This window comes from Symphalangus syndactylus, chromosome 4, assembly GCF_028878055.3.
Source record: "Symphalangus syndactylus isolate Jambi chromosome 4, NHGRI_mSymSyn1-v2.1_pri, whole genome shotgun sequence".
Lineage (NCBI taxonomy): Eukaryota > Metazoa > Chordata > Mammalia > Primates > Hylobatidae > Symphalangus > Symphalangus syndactylus.
In genome coordinates this window covers 83,771,715-83,782,956 of record NC_072426.2, presented here as the reverse complement: position 1 = coordinate 83,782,956, position 11,242 = coordinate 83,771,715, and the positions used below count along the sequence as shown (strand labels likewise).

Sequence of the window (11,242 nt, the reverse complement as noted above, 5' to 3'; positions counted from 1 at the left end):
ATTCCACTGAATACTTCCTCATTAGTGTTTTTGAGTTCCCACTCCCTTACATCCTTGCCAAGATTATCAGTTTTCTTTCATTTATGCCAATCTGATAGGTGAAAAATCAAATTTTGTTTTAGTTTGCATAAAACTGATAAATGAATTTGAAAATCTTTCTTTTTTTGAAGTGGAGTCTTGCTCTGTCACCTAAGCTGGAATGCAATGGCGTGATCTTGGCTCACTGCAAACTCTGCCTCCTGGATTCAAGCGATTCTCCTGCCTCAGCTTCCCAAGTAGCTGGGACTACAGGCATACACCAGCATGCCCAGCTAATTTTTGTATTTTTAGTAAAGACAGGATTTCACCATGTTGACTAGGCTGGTCTTGAACTCCTGACCTCAAGTGATCTGCCCGCCTTGGCCTCCCACATTGCTGGGATTACAGGCATGAACCACCGCACCCGGCCTGAAAATCTTTTTATATGTTTCTTATTTTGTATTCTTTTTCTACAAATTGCCTATTGATAGACTTTGCTCATTTTTCTATCAGGTTGTTTATATTTTGCTTGAATTCATATAAACTCTCTACATATTCTGAATAAGAATATTTTGTAGGTTGTATATGTTGCAACATTTCTCCCAGTCTGTCACTTGTCTTAACTTTGTTTATAGATGCTTTGGCCACATTCTCATAGCTTTGATTACAGTATATTATTATAATTTTTCTTATATAGTCTTACTTATTGTTGTTGATCTCTTACTGTGCCTAATTTATAAATTAAACTTTATCATAGGTATGGGCTGGGCATGGTGGCTCACACCTGTAATCCCAGCACTTTGGGAGGCCAAAGCAAGTGGATCACCTGAGGTCAAGAGTTTGAGACCAGCCTGGCCAACACAGTGAAACCCCATCTCTACTAAATATACAAAAAATTAGTCGAGCGTGGTGGTGGGTGCCTATAATCCCAGTTACTCGGGAGGCTGAGGCAGGAGAATCACTTGAACCCAGGAGATGGAGGTTGCAGTGAGCCGAGATAGTGCTACTGCATTTCAGCCTGGGCAACAGTGAGACTTCATCTCAAAAAAAAAAAAAAGAAAAAAAATTATCATAGGTATGTATAGGAAAAAACAGGGTATAGATAGGGTTTGATACTATGTGAGGATTTGGGCATCCATGGGGGCCTTGGAATGTATCTCCCCAGGATAAGGACAAACTACTGTATAAAACATTTCTATCACCACAAGGATCCCTCAAAATGCCCTTCTATAGCCACACCTATTTCCCTCCCATATCACCTCCTCCTTAACCCCTCCAAACCATTAATCAGTTCTCCATCTCTATAATTTTGCATTCAATAATGTTATATGTCAGTGGCATTATAGGGTAGGTAGCCTTTTGGGATTAGCTTTTTTTCATTCAGTATACTTCTTTGGAGATTCATGCAGGTTTTTGTGTGAATCAGTCATTTGTCTCTTTTTATTGCTGAGTAGTATTCCATGGTATGGATGTACCACAGTTTGTTTAACCATTCACTCATAAAGGGCATCCGGATTGTGCTCAGATTTTGGCCATTACAAATAAACCTGCTATGGACATTTATGTTCAGATTTTTGTGTGAACATAAGTCTTCATTTCTCTGGGGTAAATGCCTTGGAATGCAATTGCTGGGTCATATGGTAGTTGCATGTTTCATTTTTTATAAACCTTCTGCTCTTTTCTAGAGTAGATGTGCCACTTCACAGTCGCATCTTTTCATGTGTGTGTTTGTAATCTGTATATCCTCTTTGGAGAAATGTCTCTTTATGTCCTTTAGACCTTTTCTAATTGGATTGCTATTTTTTTTCTTACTGCTGAGTTTGAGAGCTCTTTGCATAGTCTAGATGCTAGACTTTGTCAGATACGTGATTTGCAAATATTTTCTCTCAGCCTGTAGCTTGTCTGTTCATCCTCTTAGTAGGGTTGTGCATTGAGCACAAATTTGTAATTCTGATGAAATCCAGTATATCATTTTTTCATCTTATGGCTCATGTTTTTGGTGTTTAATCTGAGATTTTTTTTCACCTCACCCTAGATCCTGAAAATTTTCTCCTATTTTTCTAGAAGTTTTATTGTTTTACATTTTGCATTTTGGTTCATTATCCTTTAATTTTTGTATAAAATGTGAGATTTAGGCTGAAATTCTTTTTTTTTTTCACCTATGGACGGCCCATTGCCCCAATACCATTTGTTGAAAAGCTGTTCTTCCCCCATTGAATTGCTTTTGCACTTTTGTCAAAAAATCAGTTGAGCACATTTGTGCGGGTCTGTTACTGGGTTCAGCTTTATGGAGATATAATTCACATACCATACAATTCACCCGTATAAAATATATCATTCAATTCTTTTTTAAGCATATCCATAGAGTTGTGCAACCCACTGTGCAATTTTAGAACATTTCATTATCTGACAAAGAAACCTTTGAAAGGGGAATTTTACCACCTTAAGAATATCAAGTTGATCCAAGACCTGCATCATATTAAAAATCATCTGTGGGTGCCCCGAAGTGCAGAAGGCGCCTCCTCTGATAAGCCTGTGATACAGCAGGTGTTGATCCTAGGCCCAGATGGTCAGCTTCTCAACAAGGCTGCCCTCCAACAAGCTCTACGCCTCCACCACTGCCTCCCACAGGCCTCTTCTGCTCCCAGCCTTGGCCTTTGGGCCCCAACCTCCAGAATACCCATGGTTTTCCTCCCTGAAAGATGGAGCCCCTAAGGCAACCATCTGCTCCTGTCCTCCAGCTCCATTGCAGCCGGCCTTTCCACCAGCCCTAGTCCAGGTGGGACGGGACATGGAGACAGCAGGGACTCGAGTTTCCGTTTGCAGGCGGCAGGATTCAGAGGCAAATTCAGCGCCTTAAACCTCTGCTGCCGCCTCCCCTGCAGCAACTGAGGCCTCCCACGTCCTGGAGCGAACCCCCAAGGAGAGCACAGCCAAGATTTTGGACTTCAGGAAACAGCATCCAGGCCATCGCTTGCCCTCGGGCTGAGGGCCACGCATCCCTGCCCGTCCCCTCATAGGCGGCTGCACACTCGGGCCCTCGCCCCAGCCCTCAGGGCCCCGGCGGGAAGCCCCTCTCCAAGCAGGCCTGGCCGGGCCGTGCCCTCCTGCGGAGTCCCTAGGGGGCGGGGAGCCCGCGCCTGCCTAGCCCCGCTCTCAGGACACCTCTGTCTGCTTCTCCTTCGTCGCCACTCCGGGTTTCGACTCCGCATGGCAAGGCACTCCGAGTCACTCGACCCAGGGCGAGCTCACGCCGCCGCCTGCGCGCTGGACTGGGAGCTGGGAGCAGCCGACATCGGTCTCTGAAACCCTGCGCTGGGAGGCCCTCGGCTGGGCGGGGATTCCTGGGCGCTGAGCGAGTTTTCCCTGCGGTGTCTGTCCGAGCGCAGACAGAAGCCGCGCGAGGGGACGCGGGGTCAAGTCCCCGGGCGGCGGGGAGGGGCTGCGAGGGCGGGTGTGGAGGGGCCTGGGCTGCGCGCGGGCTAGGGGCGGCCACCTTGGCAGGAGATCCGACGCGCGGGGCCTCCCGGTCCGCTCCCCGCCCGGTCCGCGCCCCTCCAGGAGGCCGGATCCGCGCGGCAGTCCTGGGCTCCGCTCCTCGAAGTCCTGCCGCGGCCGCGCCCCGCTGGGGAAGGTGCGAGGTGAGGCGGACGAGGACGGTTCTTGACGCTGAGCCTGTGGGCCAGGCCCGCGCCCACCCAGGAATCTCTCCCGGGAAGGCCCGGAAAGATGCCAGCGGCCCCTGAAGCAGGGAGACCCCTGCGCCTGCGCTTCTGAGGCAGATGCATCAGGGAGGCCTTCCTGGGCGAGAGGGAAAGGATAATGGAGTGAGGGTAGTGTTGTGGACCAAGGCCTGGAGGGCGAGCAAGGGTCTGGGGTGTCTGGCGATACTGGGTGGAAGGAAGGGGTTTCTCTGTGGCCGGCATCAGGTGCTCCAGGGCAGGGCTTGGAGATAGCCAGGCCCAGCCAACGGTCTCAAACGTTCTACCTGACATTTCAGTCCTCAAACCGCTGTAGGGCCTCTTCCGGGTTTCAGCAGGGGACGCAGTCAGATTTTGTAGAAAAGTCATTCTGACCAGGCGCAGTGGTCACACCTGTAATCCCAGCACGCCGAGAGGCTGAGGGGGGCGGATCACTTGAGGTCAGGAATTTGAAACTAGCCTGGCCAATATGGCGAAACCCTGTCTCTACTAAAATAAAAAAATTAGCCGGGCGTGGTGGCGCACCCCTGTAATCCTAGCTACTCAGGAGGCTGAGGCAGGAGAATTGCTTGAACCTGGAAAGCGGAGGTTGCAGTGAGCTGAGATCATGACACTGCACTCCAGCCATGACGACAGAGCGAGACTCCTCCTCCTCAAAAAAAAAAAAATAGCCACGCATGGTGGCGAGCGCCTGTAATCCCAGCTACTCCGGAGGCTGGCAGGAGAATTGCTTAAATCCGCGAGGCGGAGGTTGCAGTGAACTGAGATCTCGCCACTGCATTGCAGCCTAGGAAGGAAAGAGAGAAAAAGGGAGAGAGGGAGGGGAGAGAGGGAGGAAGAAAGGGAGAGAGGGACGGAGGAAGGGAGGGCGCGAGGGAAGGAGGGAGGAAAAAGAGAAAGGAGAAAAGAAAAAAAGGAAAGGAAAGGAGGAAGGAAGGAAAAGAAAGGTCATTCTGGAGGCTGGTGGAGAACTGGTGAGCTCCCATAAGCACCCCAGTGAATGGAGGTTTCACCAGTGAGGCCTGGGGAGGAGGGACCCGTGCAGAGCATTACAGAGGCAAGGTCAGTGGGGCTGGGACAGCTTGGCATTGGGTAGTAAGGGAAGAAGAGTCAAGGATGTCTTATGGCCCCTGAAGGCGTGCCCCAGGCCCCCTGCCTCTGTGGGGCACAGTTACCACCCGTTAGGAGGCCTCACCTTATGCAGAGCTGGGCCTTAATATTTATTTGAGGCCAAGAGAATTGTTTCCTCACTACCCTTGGAGAACTAACCTGATCTTGCTGTAGAGAGATGTAAGCAGTCCCTGCCTTCACGGTGGTTTCAGAGTACAGATGACTTGTGGCAGGTGCAGAGAGAACCCTCAGCTCTGAATAGGCAGAGAAGACCGAGAGACCAAAGAATAAAACAAAAGAAAGAACACTGACATGGTTAACAAATCAGACAGAAGGTAAGGTCTCTTAACTGAGTGTCTTTTTGTTGTTGTTGAGACAGGGTCTCGCTCTGTCACCCAGGCTGGAGTGCAGGGCATGATCACGGCTCACTGCAACTTCCACCTCCTGGGCTCAAGTGATGCTCTCACCTCAGCCTCCCAAGTAACTGGGATGACAGGCACCACCACGCCCGGCTAATTTCTGTATGCTTTGTAGAGACAGGGTTTCACCATGTTGCCCAGGCTGGTCTCAAACTCCTGAGCTCAAGCGATGCACCTCCCAAAGTGCTGGGATTACAGGTGTGAGCCACTGCACCTGGCCCATTAATTAAGTGTTGTTTAGAGTCCAGATTTTCTTTTCAATTGCAATGTCAATACATGCTCATTATAAAAACAATAAAAAGCACAAAAAATTGTAAAAGGAAAGAATATTCATATTTTCCTGTTTAAACTCAACCACCTTAGTTGAGTTTATCATTTAGTGTTTTCCTTCCAATTTTTCTTCCCTTACATGATATTCAAACTTTTACCAAAGTTGTGGTTATACTGTCTTCACAATTTGCAGAGTCCCTTTTCACTTAAGATTATCTCAGAAGTGCTCTCTCGCAGGTCATGGTTACATGGCGGCTACTACGGCAAAGCGAGAGCCTCAGAGACGCCACTGCGGCCAGCACAGCCGGAGACCTGAGCTGGAGGCTGTCTGCAGGCCCTGCACTCTCTCGATGAGTTGGAGAAGTCCCATTGTATCAGAGTAAGATGGACGGTAGCTTTGATTGTGATTGTGGTGAGCTGGAGCCACCTGATCACTAACAAAAGACACCTTCTGTTAAGCAACAGCCGCCAGGGCTTCCTGTTGAAATATATAGCAACAAAGGAAGAAAAGAAGCAAAATGGAAATAGTGCTTAACAGCACCTTAGAATGATGCTGCTCAGGACCAGTCCAACACTGAGTGTGTATGCACTGTGAGGAGAATGTTCATAGAAGCCTGTTGTGTGCATATTTAGTCACATTTTTGTTAAATGTTAAATCATTTAGCACAGTAATCTGAGTGCATAGTATATCATTTCATTCCATTTGAGTTTCTTGAGTGTTTTCTTTAAATGTCTGCAGAGTTGCTGCCCCTTTCTTGAACTATGAGTACTGCAATCTTTTTAATTCTCAATATGAGTAGAGCTTTTTGAGCTTTAAATCTAAGGGGAACTCAACAGGCCTGTTTGGCATATGCAGTGAACATCAAGAAACCATATTGCTGTGGAAGCATAATTATTTTTCTTCTCTCTTTTTGAAAGATCTTTCCTTTGGATGCCAGTTTTCTTCCTTGTTTACACAAGTTCAACAATTCGAAAGGAAAAGGAAATATGATTGGCAATGATTGGCCTATACATAACAACTTTGATATTGATGAAGTTCAGCTTGATCCAAGAGCTCTGTCTGATGCCACTGATGAAGAAGAAGTACAAGTTGACCCCTGAAAATATTTGGATGGAGATCAGGAAAAATATCTGGAGGATCCTGCTTTTGATACCAGTTACTCTACTGAACCTTGCTGGCAGTACCCAGATCATCATGAAAACAAATACTGTGATCTGGAGTGTAGCCATACTTGTAACTACAAAACAAGGTCATCATCATATTTAGATAACTTAGTTTGGAGAGAGAGTGAACCATTACTATGAACCCAAGCTTATTATAGATCTTTCCAACTGGAAAGAACAAGCAAAGAAAAATCTGATAAGGCAAATCAAAATGTGAAAGGAATGGATTGGTTAAAGCCCAGATAGCACTGGAGGAAGCATCATAGCAACTGGCTGAAAAAGAAAGGGAAAAGAATCAGGGATTTGATTTTGATTCCTTTATTGCAGGAACTATTCAACTTAGTTCCCAACATGAGCCTACTGATGTTGTTGATAAATTAAATGACTTGAATAGCTCAGTGTCCCAACTAGAATTGAAAAGTTTGATATCAAAGTCAGTAAGCCAAGAAAAACAGGAAAAAGGAATGGCAAATTTGGCTCAGTTAGAAGCCTTGTACCAATCTTCTTGGGACAGCCCATTTGTGAGTGGTGGGGAGGACTGTTTTCTCATCAATCAGTTTTGTGAGGTAAAGAAGGATGAACAAGTTGAGAAAGAAAACACTTACACTCGTTACTTGTACAAGTTCTTTAGCAGGAAAGAAGATACCGAAATGCTAGAAACTGAGCCAGCAGAGGATGGAGAGCTTGGGGAGAGAGGAAATGAGGAAGGGTTTCTGAACAACAGTGGGGAGTTCCTCTTTAACAAGTTTCAGTCGCGTCCGTGTGAAGAGACCACCAAACAGGCTTTGTGTGAGCAACAAGGCTGTTTATTTCACCTGGGTGCAGGCAGGCTGAGTCCGAAAAGAGAGTCAGTGAAGGGAGATAGGGGTGGGTCCGTTTTATAGGATTTGGGTAGATAAAGGAAAATTACAGTCAAAAGGGGTTGTTCTCTGGCTGGCAGGGGTGGGGGTCACAAGGTGCTCAGTGTGGGAGCTTTTGAGCCAGGATGAGCCAGGAGAAGGAATTTCACAAGGTAATGTCATCAGCTGAGGCAAGAACAGGCCATTTCCACCTCTTTTGTGATCCTTCAGTTACTTCAGGCCATCTGGATATATACGTGCAGATCACAGGGGATATGAGGGCTTAGCTTGGGCTCAGAGGTCTGACAATGAGCAGCTCTAGTCCATAGGCATCCCGCAGTTTCACAGTCCAGTTGGGTTACCACTTAAGTCAGTGCAGGCCACATTAACACCTTCTGCTATGAAATCTTCCCCTCAAATTCCTCATCAAACATACAGTAGCAGTCTGAAACATCTGAACTAAAACACTCAGCAGACATTTATCTTTGTATTCTTCATGAAATGTGTTTTGTCTTTTTTTATTACTAGTGTTTAAATCATTTTTTACTTGAATCAGATGGTGTCATTTAGTAAGGATTTTATTAGTTCTTGGTTTTTAAAATCCGGACTCTCTTTTTCTACGTGTGAGATAGTTTTTATTTTAACTGGCATGCCATTTGCACACAAAAATAAAGACTAGAGCAAAATAATGCAACGCAGGAGGAGAAAAGAAATGCACTAAGACAAGTAAAGAACATTCTCTCATAGAACAACGATCTATTTTACAGGAAACAAACCTTGCCTTGAAATTTACACAGTGAGACTGTACATAATTGCATGAAAATAGCTATTTTTTTCAATACATTTTTCATTCATGAGTATTTCCAAGTTTTTCATACTGTACACATTTCTCAAAACACATGAGACCAGCAGCAACTGAAAATGAATGCCAAATTTGGCACACATGTGTTATCTACCTCAAGGTAACAAGAGTATGTGGCAAAACATATGCCACCATAGTGCTTCACAATATGCACTTCTATTTAGCCAGCGTTTATTGTAGTAAACTATTCTTAATAAGACTCATTCACTGTTTATAAATGTTCTGGTATGCATTCTTTATAGTGAAGTGTTAATACATCACATCTTATTTTAGTATATTTTCTGTATTTAATTATTAAAATTAACTTAGTTTTTTAAATGTATTTGCAAATACACTTTTTCCATTTGGCACTATGGTTTGTTGCCTTCCTAGCTGAATCTACAATGTCAGCTTATCCTAAGACTGTCCACATACTTACTTTACTCAAGTGTTCATTTTAAGTAACATGCTCACTGTGTATAGGAATTTGTATTTTGGAGGTGCTTGATCTATCTACAAAGAAAAATTAATTAGGAGTTACTTTATTATAAAATGCTCCTAGAAGCCTTAATTGTGTTTATTTAAAAAAAAGTTAGACTTGTGTACATGGAAGTAATTAAGGTACATCATTATTGTAGTTTAAAAGTTGCACATGATAAGACATTTTTTTTTTACTGTATGTTTTTACTGAATGATCTATTCCCATCCCAACGCAAGCATGAATAAAATTAGGTTAAATGAAAAAAAAATTATCTCAGGAGGATTTTTCCATCACATGATAAACTTGCAGGTAATTACAATATTGAACAGGTCACTCAGTCCTAGTCTGCCAGATTTAGCTTCATTCTTAAACCCCAAATTCCAGTGAATCTACAAATATGAATGCAGATGCCACTTGGTTTCCTTTCCTTTTGCATTATAATAAAAATTAAGAAAGCTGACTCTGACATTTATTAATCCTATTCTTTTCTGAAAAATCTTTAGGCAATGATAAACACAGTGACTTAGAAATCCCAGCAGGATAATTAACTTCCAGTGGAAGCAGGGAGGAAGTATGGGCTGAGGTTAGTTAATAAGATTGGGAGAGCCTCCTATATTATATGAAGTGTGTGGGCTAGAGATGACGGCCTTAGGGAATAATCAATGTCATTGTTGGTTGGGTTCCGATTGATTTCATAAGGAAGTACTGAGCTATTGAAACATCGGCAGATCAAGACATCACTTCATTATTTAAACTCCACCGAGAGAGTTTGCAACATGTTCTTAGTGGTTGACCTGGGAGGGGAAAGGAGACATTTGTCCTTATTCACACCATGAATCACAGCTAGAAAGAGGGTCTCTGTTGACCACTCAGGAAGCTCCAGGAAACAGGCCTTATGTTTTGAGCTCAGAGACTCAGTAGCAGAGTGTTCAATGTCTTCTAGAAACTGGACTTCATCATTGTCTATGTCTTTGCTATTCGGACTTTGATGCACAAACCAGAAGCATCAGCATCATCTAGGAGTTTGTTAGCAATGCAGAATCCTAGCCTCACCCCAGATCTACTGAATCAGAATCCATATTTAAACAATATTCCCAAGTGACACGCACAGTAAATTTGAGAGGCACTGCTCTCTGTAATAGCAAGAATGCTTCAGCCCTTTAGAGAAAATTATGCCCTAGGTAAGGCTGTCAACAAAAACGATGCATGAAAAGGACTAACTTCGTGGCTTAATTTTCAGTGAGTTCATCTTTAAATATGTTAAATAAAAACTCCATCTTTACTTAAACAATTGAATAAGCAGAAAACAAATAACCCCATTAAAATGAGGCAAAAGACATGAACAGGTACTTGTCAAAAAAAGACATACAAGTGGCCAAAAAACATGAAAAATTGCTCATCATCACTAACCATCAGAGAAATGCAAATCAAAACCACAATGGGATACCATCTCACACAGTCAGAATGGCCATTATTAAAAAGTCAAAAAACAATAGATGTTGGCAAGACTGCAGAGAGAAGGGAACACTTACACACCACTTGTGGGGATGTAAATTAGTTCTGCCACTGTGAAAAGCAGTTTGGGATTTCTCAAAGAACTTAGAACTGCCATTCAGCCCAGCAATCCCATTAGTGAGTATATGTCCAAAAGAAAACAAATGGTCCTACCAAAAGACACATGCACTTGCAGGTTCATTACAGCACTATTCACAATAGCAAAGTCATGGAATGAACCTGGGTGCCCATCAACAGTGGATTTGATAAAGAAAATGTGGTATGTATACACCACAAAATCTTACACAGCCAAAAAAGAATAATACCATGTCCTTTGCTGCAACATGGTTGCAGATGGAGGCCATTATCCTAAGTGAATTAAAGCAGGAATAGAAAAACCAGATACCGCATTTACTCACTTATAAGTGGGAGCTAAACATCAGGTACACATGGACATAAAGACGGCAACAATAGACACTGGGGACTACTGGGGGAAGGCCAAGGTTGAAAAACTAACATGGTCAGTACCTGGTCAGTACCAAGATACCATGGTCAGTACCTGGATGATGGGACCATTTGTATCCCAAACCTCAGCATCACAAAATATACCCACATAACAAACCTGCACATGTACCCTTTGAATCTAAAATAAAAGTTGAAAAAGAAAAACAACTAAAAAAAAAAAACCTCCATCTTGTCCGGGTGTGGTGATGTACCTGTATTCCCAGCTATTTGGGAGGCTGAAGCAGGGGTTCATGCTCAGCATGGACAACATAGCAATAGCTCATCTCTAAAAAAAATCGAAAAACAACAACTCCATCTTGACTATCTATGTTCAAGAGTTCCAATATTTGGAAACATTTTTCCTTTTGCCACTTCCTCAGAGGCAGTTATTTCTCTTCCAA

General features: G+C 43.8%; 1 pseudogene; it reads left to right on the top strand.

Annotated features, from left to right (window-relative positions):
• Positions 1-5,766: 5,766 nt before the first annotated feature.
• LOC129480126 (mitogen-activated protein kinase 6-like) lies at positions 5,767-8,378 on the top strand (annotated as a pseudogene).
• The last annotated feature ends 2,864 nt before the right edge of the window (positions 8,379-11,242 follow it).